The sequence below is a fragment of the Amphiprion ocellaris genome, chromosome 5 (assembly GCF_022539595.1).
Source record: "Amphiprion ocellaris isolate individual 3 ecotype Okinawa chromosome 5, ASM2253959v1, whole genome shotgun sequence".
Taxonomy (NCBI): domain Eukaryota; kingdom Metazoa; phylum Chordata; class Actinopteri; family Pomacentridae; genus Amphiprion; species Amphiprion ocellaris.
This window is the reverse complement of record NC_072770.1, coordinates 15,533,854-15,545,752: the sequence shown is the minus strand read 5'-3', so window position 1 is coordinate 15,545,752 and position 11,899 is coordinate 15,533,854. Positions and strand designations below refer to the sequence as shown.

Sequence of the window (11,899 nt, the reverse complement as noted above, 5' to 3'; positions counted from 1 at the left end):
GTTTAAAATCATTTTGTGCGTGAGGTTTTTTTTAATCAAATCACCTTAAAAGTAAGATTTTATCTAATCTTTAATAAAAGTTCATCAAATTATGATACAGGGATATGAGGTTGTAAAAAAGTCATCACCCTAGTCACCATGTTCAGCTGGCAGCTCCTCCAGCAGCACCTTCAATGTCCTGGTTGTTTGGCTTTGGAGCCATTTATGATCTTCACGACACGAGTCATCACATGATCAAATCCAGTCATTTTTGTACATACATATGTCCTGCTGGTGAACGATGCAGTGGTAATGTAGGAATGTTGGGAAGTCTGGATCACCTCTGCATCGTACAATGAAGCCTGCATGCCGACCCGTCATGGAGGGAAGCCCCGTCGTCCGTCGCCACCGAAACAAGCTTTTCTAATGGTACATTTTTCTCCACGAAGAAACTTTTCGCCGCGTAGTAGATGTCAAGTCCCAGGCTTTTCCTGTCCGTAGTGCGCATACAGTCTATGTGCGCTAGCAGGTGGCTAGTTAGCATGGAAGCTATGTAGCGGCTAAAGTAGCATCTCTCCACATTGTGCCGCTTTGCCGACGCAATAGTCGCCCCGCAAATAGGACACATACATTTATCTTTCACTGTCGTGAAAAAGAACTCTTTCTCCCAGTCATCGTGAAAATAGCGTTTTCTCTTTCACTTTTATTGTCAAGTTTTGGGGGTAAAAACCACATCTAGCTTCCCAAAGTGTCTGCGCCCGGAAGCTTCAGCAGAATGACGTGGTGGTTTGACATGCGCAGTGAACTTTGACTCGGACAAAGTCAAAGTTCATTTACACCGAAGACATTTTTATTTTTTTTTTTTTAATTATAAGAAATATTGTAATTTAAAATCTGCATTAATGTAAGTGTTTTTGATTTTAAAAGAACAGCAACTATATTTTTTAATAAGGAATTTCATGGTGACTAGTGTTATTTTCAGAACATGCGTTGTGGGCAACTCACATGGTCTCTGCAGGCAACCAGGCGCCCGCGGGCACCGTGTTGGCTACCCCTGTGCTAGAACCCACTCTTCAGATATGTTTAAGAGGTGCAACAGAGGTGTGAGGGCTAAGCATGAATATTTGTCATGGCTTTGTGGCTGTGTAGCGTGTGATTTGAATCCGAAGCATTACAGTATGAATGACTTCTGCTCATATCTTCTTGAAGGTGATACAAAGAGCCTGTCTTGGCAGGCTCATTTCATAAGTTTTATTCTAACTGTGTCATGTATTAAGAGGTGTATTAGTCAAAAATTTATTTGGATGAACTTATTCTCACTGTCAACGCTGGTTTCTTAACCAAGAAGCTTAAATTAGCTGAGTCTGGGAACTTGAAGCACAAAAAGTGTAAATTTGTTATCCACACAGTCCATCGTAAATATTCATAAGTTTGCAGATGACTTTCCACTGTCCTAACTACTCACTGTAATTGTGCACATATGGATATTGGTATTAAACATTTTATATGTGTTTACTTTTCCCTTAAAAGAATATTGATTTAACATAGCACCCTCTCTGACATATGACACTGGCAAACTCACAGACAGTTTAAAATGTTTTCAAAGATGGCCAAAATTGATGCAATAGAATGCAAGATGTATTGTGATTTTTATTCCACACATTGTTCTACCCAGTCAGAGATTCAGCTGCTACACTGGTAGCACTTAATGCAGCCTGGAGCCTCTTGCCTAAAGCAGAGATGAGCAGCAGGCAACAGAGGTTTGGTAAGCTCACTTCTTTTCAATTCAGAAAATTAAGTTTTCATTTTCAAATTTCGTCTTCAGGCCTAAGCAACACTTGATGCAATAGCTTATCTAATTAACACATTTTGACTGCATACAAGAGTAGCACTTCTGTAGCACACCTGTGAACAGACTTTAATGTGTACAGTTGCTACAGTTCCCCTTTAATAACTTTTGACAATCTGTGTTAACTACTTGATTGTTCCACTTTCTGATGTAATTGAAAGCTTCCAAACAGCTCCAGAGAAGCTCGTGGGATAGGATTACTTTTGTCGACTGCAGCTTCCCACTCAAGGATATACATTTCACAAATGAGATCCAACTTATAATACAGTAGAATTAGCGTCCAGACTCAAAGTTGAGGTGAAATTTAAGTGTTGGCTTCTGTTATATAGTTTTTCTGAAATGACTGTGGCATTAAAATTCATAATAGAAGGTTAAAGGGACTGCTTTTTAATCCCCGAACCATCCAAGTCTATGTTTGGTCACATTCTGAGCTTGAAAAGCCCCATTTTATCTGATCTAGGTCACCCTTTGAAAACAAAACGCTGTTAGCATTCAGAGGCATATGCTAACCTTGTTTTTCTAATTTGCCATCCCCTTATCTATGAAGAGAAGCTACATGCCCATTCAGTCAGATACATTCACAGCTGGGAGCTGCCCAGCACAGTCACAGTCCTCGGCTGTTAACCACAGAGCAGCAACACAAGGGCAAACTGGGGTTAAGTGCCTATATCAAGGGCAGTTTGATGGTATTCTTGGGGGAGGGAGAAAAACATCCTCTTTCGCTTTCTCTGCTCAGATTTTTCCCTGCTGCTCTGGGATTTGTAGTAAAAACCATCTAGCTAGATGCCTGGTTAGGTTAGGTTAGGTTAGGTTATCTTTATTTTTTTTAAAAGGAGAAATTTGTTCTGCAGCAAGAGTTCACATAATGACAAACAGCACAGGGAGAACATAACAACAACCACAACAAATCACAAAAACTGATGCAGGAAAATTTTAATATCAGGCCTTTGCATGCAAGATGTGTAACAGTGCAAATGCGCCAGAGTAGTGAAAGGAACACAGTCAGAGCGCTAACTGCCATTAAGAACATCAATAGCTCTTGGGATAAAAGAGACAGATGCCCTGAAACGACAGCCTGAAGGCAATCGCTCAAACTCCCCATGTATTGGATGGTCCTGGCAATGTAATATAGGATTATCTTCCTAAGGACCTGTCTGTTGTAAATGAAAAAGAGCTCCACCTGACTGCTCACTGAGATCACTTTGTAAAAAAGAAATTCCAAGTCTGTTATTATACTACAAATTCAGATTTCCAAACCAAGCAGTGAAAGGTTTAAACAGATTCAATGAAATCAGCTCAGTGGAATTGTTAAAAGAGTTAATTTTTCTGAGGAACAGACCTTTATAGAGGTAGCATCAACACAGAATTTAAAACAGCGCAAACACATCCTACAGGATTAGGATTTGTTACACTTCCTGCTACCCAGCTGTCTCCTAGATCAGTGGTGTATAACCTCCAGTCATCCACTGCTTCCTACGACAATAACCAATGTCCTACTTCTCCTCTCACTTGGCTCTATGTGCCTCATTCAGGACTTGCCAGTGGTTATGAAGTCAGCCACAGAAACCTCCAGCGCACAGCCACCATCTCTTGGCCCTCCACGCCTGACCAGCTGCCTTCTGGAAGGAGACTTGAATTCATCCTCTAAAGCTCAGAGAGATCTGGGAGCCGGACGAGGTGGTCTGACCGAAGCTCCCTAATGAGTCAAAGCTCCCCTGGACCTCACAGATGATAAAAGAGGCCCTCGTCCCAGATTGTTCCCGTAACATCATCATCTTTGGGTTTGTTTTTTATTTTTGTCCATTTGAAACCCATTTTTCACTCTTGAGCATCTAAAATAAAGCATATACCACTTTTTTAGATATAAATATAATCTAAAATTTGCACATTTAGGGATCTTGCTGTACTAACAGGCTTTAATATTGGTCAGTTGTCACAATGGTTTCATTGGCTGTCAAATATAAATCAGAGGATGATCTAACATGATATTGTAGGATTCCACATTTCATGTTTAATGTGCTTTCCTGTGTTTCAGGTGTCGATTTACAGCATTAAAGTAACGCACAAAACAGTCACGGTTTGTTTAAGATCAGGGGCAGGGTATCATTCATTGACTCTACACAGCGTGAAATAACACATGAAAAGCAAAAACATGCGTCATGATAACATGCAACAAGTCATTTGGCGTGACACTCATGAGTAATTTCATGATACCAGGCTGGAGGATCACCAAGTTAGCCGTAACCAGCAGGTAATTGTGCTTAATTATTATTGGAGTGGGTGAAAGGCGACCTACATATGTGCTTAGGATGGGGTTAAAATCTAACTGGAAAACTAGAAGCAGCATGATTATATATCAAACTGTGATTGACAGTGACATGGTCATTAAAAATACACTTACTGGCCTCCTCCAGAAGAGATCAATAGATTAAAATCAGCACCTTCCCCAGAACCTGCTGCACATTTGATGGGCTACATGATCAAAACAGCTATGACTGACTCTTCGAAGAAACTGACTTACCGGCACTAATCATTATAATTCTCACTTTTTACTCTCAACCCTATAATGTTCCCTTAATTGCACATGCTCTTCAGATTTTTAAAAATATATTGTCGTGTTAAATTCAGTAAAGATTGTTCTTTAAAAAATTTAATAGTGAGTAACAATTCCAGGCCAAATGGAGCTTTATGGGTAAATTTTAGAGAGATGTCACATTTTACTCAATGCAGAACAATCAGCTCGAGCAGGTATAAATCTACTGCACAGAAAATATGATTCTGGAGAATGAATTCTTCGTGTTTCTGTCAGTGGAGGTAAAAGTAGCATCACAAAGGTTACAGGATGACATTCAGGAGTGCTTTAAAGAGAAATCCATCCTCAAAAACAATGTATACGGCCTATCTGCCTTTTTAAACAGTAGCAAACATTCATAACACAGCTTAAAATCAGGTCTAGATAATTACATGCCATTTGAGATGATGATTTTCTTCTTTCTTCACTTGTGCCCACATTAAAGATTGCCTCTGAAAGCTTCTCTCCGCTGGTGGCTCCTCGCAGTTTCCAGAGTGATGGATGGATCTCGCCTCTGATTGCTCCTTTTCATATTGTTCTCTGGCCACACAGGGCCGATACCCCCTCATTAATAAACCTCAGTGATTAATTTTCAAACCTCCCTCCTGTGTCCCTTCCCTTGTTGTCTGTTAAGAAAAAAATGAAAAAGTAAAAGGCGCCCTCCTAATTAGTGAACATTGATGGAGCATCCAGAGTGGCCGGGGACAAAGCAGTGCCACGGCTGAAAGGAAAGCTGTGAATACTGACTGTGGCAGAAGTCTTCATCTGTTGGTCTAATGGATCATTTTAGAACCTCATATTCAAGTAATAAAGGTTTTAAGCTTCCTTTGTATCTCACAGAAAACTGATGAAAATCAATTAAATCGAACAAATGTATAAAAGAATGTAGACATGTAATAAAAGCATACTGGCTGTTCGACCTTAAAATCCAAGCTTCTAGTTCTGTTAATGATCAGATTGGCACTTATAGAACTGCTACATTAAGAAAAACTGTATGTAAAAATACTGCTTTCCTTTGAAATCTGTGTGCTGAATGTGTGTTTACATCCTCTGGTTTAATTAGTGTCACTCTCATCTTTGATTATGTGGCATCTGGGACACCAATAGCTTTATGATAAGAAGACATTCAGAAGAATGCTAGATGTCCCTGTGCAACACTGTCTTGTGGAAAGTACATTTTTTTATGCACTAAACATCAGTACACACTTGTTTTCTATCCACTTTGTCAGCACAACGTAAATGCATAATATACATTTTAGAAGTATATTGCATTGATGTAAATCTTGGAGATGGAGTTGCCCTTTGTGTGAAAAAATATTAACACCCTGCTAGAGTTGAATCAATTTTCACTAGTACCCTCATTCTAGTAGAACCCAGTTGTTGAATATAAACACATTTAATTCCTGAATAGCTGTCAGCCTTCTACTGCAAATACCATTCGTGCTACAACCTTGCACTGAGCTACCTGAATGTATATTTTCTTCTTTGCACTTGTGCCTTGGGATTATTATAATTATAAATATAACCATTTATGGCCGCCCCTCCATAACACAGGAGATAAAATACCAAGCTTTCCTTACAGGCTGAGCTGCTATTGATTTCAGTTGACATAAAACCAGGGAATGTATTTGTATGGACCATCAAAGTAAAAATTCAACATTTTGCAACATCAGTACACTCATTTACTTCTTATTTGATCTGCTCCACATGCTCATTTATGGCCACGGAAAAAGCTGCAGCCAGTAGCTGGTGTGTTAAGCCTGGTATAAAAATTGGATAAACATTGAGTTTATTTCTGTTCTAAGATAACCAAGTGTCAGACAAAGACACTCTTCACACATCTGTTTCATGAAATATCTGTGTAGAAGAGGGACAAGCCTACCTTAAAGGTTCAAACACACTAATGCTTAGTGTCGACACTTTTTTTTCTACAATTTTGGTGCATGAGCTTCATCATGGAAATGATTTGTTACCATCTTAAAAAGGGAGTGGCTGTAACTCCATAACGAGACATATCCTACATGTATGAAATGAAGTCTTGGAGTACCAAACATCATTCTACTGAATGACAGTTTTTACTAATATACAGAAAGGTAGAAAACACTTACAGAGTGACAGTCATTGTTAGGTCCTCTGGTAGTCATGTGGTTGGTAACGGACGTTGTGCTCCTCTCTGTGGGGAGATGGTTTGTGGAGCCTGTATGGCTTACAGCTGGCTGAAGACTAAGCTCCAGATCCCACCTGGCAGACATCAGGAATGACTGACCTGGAACTCCGGACCTCCTCGTAGCCCTGGTTCTCCCCACCTCCCAACCCACCAGATTGACCCACAACCACAGCTCCTCTTCCCAAAAGACTCCAACCATCACCACACCTGATATAAATCTACAACCAAACTCTCAGTCAAGGCAGCTGCGATTTAATGTGATCCGTTTGTCCTGATGCCTCTTGTCATTATGCTTTGTGTGGGTCTTAGTTATTTTCTGTAGCTACTGAGGGGTGGTTACTTGGAAATGTAGCTTCTGTTAGCAGCTGCTAATTGGGTGACAGGAACTCATGTCTGGGTGAAGACTGTAACCTCTGTTAGCAGCTGCATAACTAGGTGAGAAATTACTAGTGTCCAGTGTGTTTCGTAGCCACTGAGGGGTGGTGATTCACGTCCTGTGTCTTGTGGGTAATGTGTGTTTAGGAGTCACCTGTTTTACTTAGTTAATTCTGTGCACTCTGTACTCATTTATATTAGTTTTTGTTCTTTGTTGTGGGTGTTGCTATTGTGTTTAGGTTTGGTTGTTTTGTTTTCTTTAGTTAGGTTGAGAACTCTGTTAGCCATTGTTTGGTCACTTTGATGTTACTTTGGTCACTGAGCAATAAATTGCTTTACCCTAATCAATGACATCTGGTTGTTTTTGTTACACCCACCTGACCCTACCAGCTGAGTTGTTACAATCATAAATTTACCCCAAAATTATGAAATGAAATGGGCAAAATACTATATGAATTCTTAAAATCCCCAAAGGTTTGACTGCATCCCCAAAAACACATGTGGGTTATTCCATCACATATCATCAGGGGCCTTCTGCTCAACCATCTCGGATTTGCCTATAAACTACTGATGGGCTATTGATATAAGTATCTCAAGCTGTACCACAAAAACAAAACAAACAAACAAAGGTACATCACCTAATTGAAGTAGAACAGAGTTCAGGAGTTCCCAAATTGTTCTCAAAATTTAAATAGTATTTGTGACCAAGTATTGCACGAGAGAAAAAGCATTCTGTGTGTTTTGTCTGTGTTATTGTGACGCTCAACTACATGTGGTTCAGAATATCACTGACTGATGTCTGCATTATCAGTGTTTTTGATAATGTGTCCTCAAAGATTGGGCTTTTTACTTTTCCAGTATTACAGATTCTCAATAAGTGGCATGATGTGAAAAAAAATGTATAAATTTCAGGCTTTTATCTTTAATAGTTTCTGAGATACATTGGTAGGTATTTGATACATTCAGCTGAAATGTATTAAATTACTTTATAATTATCCACATTTTATACTATGAACACGTGAGGCAAATCAGAAATGGTCGAGCAAAAGAGGATGATTGGAGATGGAATGACCCATTTACAGCTCTCTTGCAGGAGCCATATGTAGATGAACCTTGAGAAATAATTTACATGTAGTATGAAAAGGCACTGATAAATGAACAGAATCCTTTGATAATAAATGCAACAAAGTCTCAATAGTCTGCTGCCAGTATATACCTATTCTGATAGTAATAATTAAGAATTAACCCCGCCTTGCCGGAAGTGTATACATACAATTAAGTGAATTCCTATAAATAGATCCTCCAGGCCTCCAGAGGCTATTGTAATTAAGGAAATACACATATTAAGCAGACAACAGTTCACCTAGCATACAAAGAAGGATAATATTAATGATGACTTACCTCAGAAATAAATCACCTCAAGATCCTCCCTGGAATAATATAGAAATATAATCAGTATCTACGCCTCCAGAAATCCATGCAACATTTATGTATCAATACACAGTTTAAATGGACACAATCAACAGAGTACATTAGTAAGTGGACCTGGTAATATATCTCTAGATTGTTGTGCATCCAAGATTGTCTGGGGCAGGACTAGGCACCTCATCAGATTAAACTTTACTAGAAAATGACACACAATAAACAATCTTCCAACATTAAACAAAGAATCAGTGAGCACCAAAGCACAATATGTGGAAATGATTGGCATTTTTCAGTAGCTGTGCATTTCAGAGCTGCACACTATGACATCCCTTCATTGCATTTCTGTGACTGTCACCCTCCAACTTAGAGTTGGAGACCATGATAAAATACTCAAACATCATAAATACTGGATTTATCCTATTCCTACACTGGCTGACTAAAATCTTTCTGTGATTTCTTCCATTGAATATGATCTGTAAATATTCAATTTAGCAATCTGCCAATCTTATCATTAGACTGGTGTTCTGGGACTCATACATTCCTTTAGAACATGGAGGATGTGATTGGTTGCAGAGTTACAGCGACTACCTATTTAAGATGGTTTCTCTTTGTCGCAAACCATTTTGCTGATGAAGTCGTCGCACCAAACCATTGTGAAAGAATATATTCTTGCAAGTTAGACAGTGTGCAGGAGTCTGTTTGAAACTTATAGTAACAAAATCCACCTTCTAGCAGCACTATAGCCAGTCAGCTTTAGCATCTTACATTTCCATTGTTTAATTCATACAAAAAAGAGATGCTTTTCTTCTTTTCTGCTACCAATCTTCAACCTCATTTATGCCTGCTTTTAACACACACTCTGCATCCCGATCACTTTTCCTCCTTTTGCTAGCTCAGGCTGTCCTTGTAAAAGCTACAAATAGTAGCACAAGGATAAGATAAGCAATAGAAAAAGTAGAGCCCATATAGCAGCATTGCTTCCCTTGACCTGGACTACTTCAGTCAGCCTTGCCTATACATACTGAGAATGACAATCAGGAACACACTGGATGCATTGTAATGCAGGGATTGGATCGCCTCATGTAGATAAAGTATCCAGACAGAGATCACATGTAATGCCAGCAGTAAATGGGTGTTCATGCCAAGCTAAACTAAGCCAAAGCCTTATATTTCACAGACATATGAAATCCATCTCCACATCCAGTTCTTGGCAAGAAAGCACATAAACACATTTCCTAAAAATGTTGTACTTTGCAAGTACTTTGTAATAACATAATATTTGGCCTTGAAATAAATGTAACTTTGCAACTCAACTTTTTTTTTCTTTCTAGGAAACAAAAATGAGGATGAGGGTTCTTGTGTCAAGGTCAGATTCCTTTTCTGTCCTTCTACCAATCAGTCTGACTAATTCTATGAAATAAAGCAGAGGTTATATGAGAGGAAGGCTGGAGTCTTTTGAATTTAAGAAATATGAAGTATTTCAGTGGGAAAAAAGAGATGACATACAAAGATAAATTGCTGTACTTCTGTCTTTTTAAAGGAAATTTTCTGTATATTGAATTTTGTAATCATTTGTCATGAATAACTTGAGTGGTTCTGTGTGAAAGACCAGAACACTTTAATTATAAAATCCTGACCCACAGTATTAAGGAATAGATTCAAAAGCATGAAATGACCTTCAGTAATTCGTAAACATCTCAGCTTGAATAAACAATACATAAATTACGCTTATAATACTAATGCTTCTTACCGGTTTTAACGGACAACGTCACATCACACCTATCTTGGTTTTCCTCCACTGGCTCCCTGTTTGTTTTAGAATTGATTTTAAGATTTTACTGATATTGTATTATGTCCTGTTTATTTGAGATGTTTTCTCTTGTTTTATTTTAATTTCAGCTGCCTGATTCTTTAGTGTGATGCCATCTCTAATTCTGTAATTGTCTAATCTTTTGATTTTGATTTCTAACTTCTAACCCTCAAGCTTATTGTTTAATTTTTAAACTGCCTAGTTCCCTTGTTTGATATACGTTCAAATCCAGCTCATAATCAATTAAACTTTATATCATTTTTACTTTTTATTTTAATTGAATGCTCTGCCTTGTCTCTTTATGTGTTGCCCTATTGTCTGTGTTTGCATGTTTTGACTGTCAAAACACTTTGAATGCTGTTCATAAGGGTGCCATATAAATAAAGTTATTACTCCGCCAAGGAGTTACGTGACGATTGGCGTAGGTTTGTCTGTTGCTAACATTAACCTAAAACAGACTTACGGATTTGGATGAAATTTTCAGGGAAGGTCAGGTAGATAATGTACACATACATAACACACACTTGTGCTCAGTGCAAGGTCATTTTGTTTGTGGGTACATCTCTATTAAATGGTCTCATTCTATAGCGCCATGATTTTAGTCGTCGGAAATGATGCAATGACTGAGCAGCCTTGGTGGAGTACTGAGCTCTCTGAGGGCTTTTCTTATTATTATTATCATTACAATGCAGGCAATTATGCTGCTCCTTTTTGTAGAACAAAAAATTAGGCAAGTGTGAATTTTGTAAATATTTTAATATTTTGTGAAACTTATGAAACAACCCTCCTGTTGCGCGTCACCACAATTTTGAAAATAATTTCCCCAAATTGGAGGAGTATTGTTTTTGAAAACTAGAATAGACCACAAGAGCATGAACTGTGTTGCACCCTTATATATCTCATTACAACACGACATTCACTGGTGATCATTTACATGCATAATAGATTGCCTCTCTTCATAAATACTGTAAAAACCAAACATGGGGGTCAACAAGGGATGAAAGCAAATGAGCAACCTTTTCTGACACAAAAGCACGAGTTCAAATCCCATGGCGTGTGTATTACTTAGATATGACCCCTGGTCATAAATAAAGAAACATCTATTCTTCATAGACTCTGTGCCTGTGCAGGGCTAATGACGGGTAAAATGCACAGCCGAGAAGCCAGTGGAAAGCTGTGCTTTGATGAATCGGGTGATTATATTCTGATACACTCCTTTGCTCTACAAACTGCTGTGGCATAAAGTAATCCTGTTTAGATCTCACTGACTAAAAGGCCTGCTTGCCAGCTATGTGTGAATCCCACAAGCAGCAGCTTTCTGCCGTTACTGGCTTTGGATTATGGATGGAGTTGCTTTTACTTTAATCAGTTAATACTTGTCATTTACACATCAGCTTTCACTTGATATCTGTAAAGTCCTCTCAGTGAGCTGCTATGCATTATTCAGCAGCAGGGGGTAAAGATCTATACATCTTTTAGTTATGAGCATGTAGTATGTATGGGGTTAAAATTGGGTCATTCTATGGATGTTAAGCATACTTTCTACTTATAACCACAAACACTATCAGAGATTTGAACGGAACAAACCTCTAGCTTGAACTTCCATGAATAATGAGGTGCTGCAGGGTGCCTGCAAATATATCAATATCTCCATTTATCCTTAGGAGGCCAACTAATCATTGTTACATTTGGTAAGAGCTGCATGATTTAGAACAAATTCAG

The 11,899-nt window shown here is 38.5% G+C and overlaps 1 long non-coding RNA gene across 1 annotated transcript; it reads left to right on the top strand.

Annotated features, from left to right (window-relative positions):
- Nucleotides 1-550: 550 nt before the first annotated feature.
- LOC129348898 (uncharacterized) lies at nucleotides 551-5,001 on the top strand. The gene is made up of 2 exons (XR_008601641.1): nucleotides 551-3,609; nucleotides 4,846-5,001. It is a non-coding gene; the product is annotated as an uncharacterized LOC129348898 (long non-coding RNA).
- Nucleotides 5,002-11,899: the final 6,898 nt, after the last annotated feature.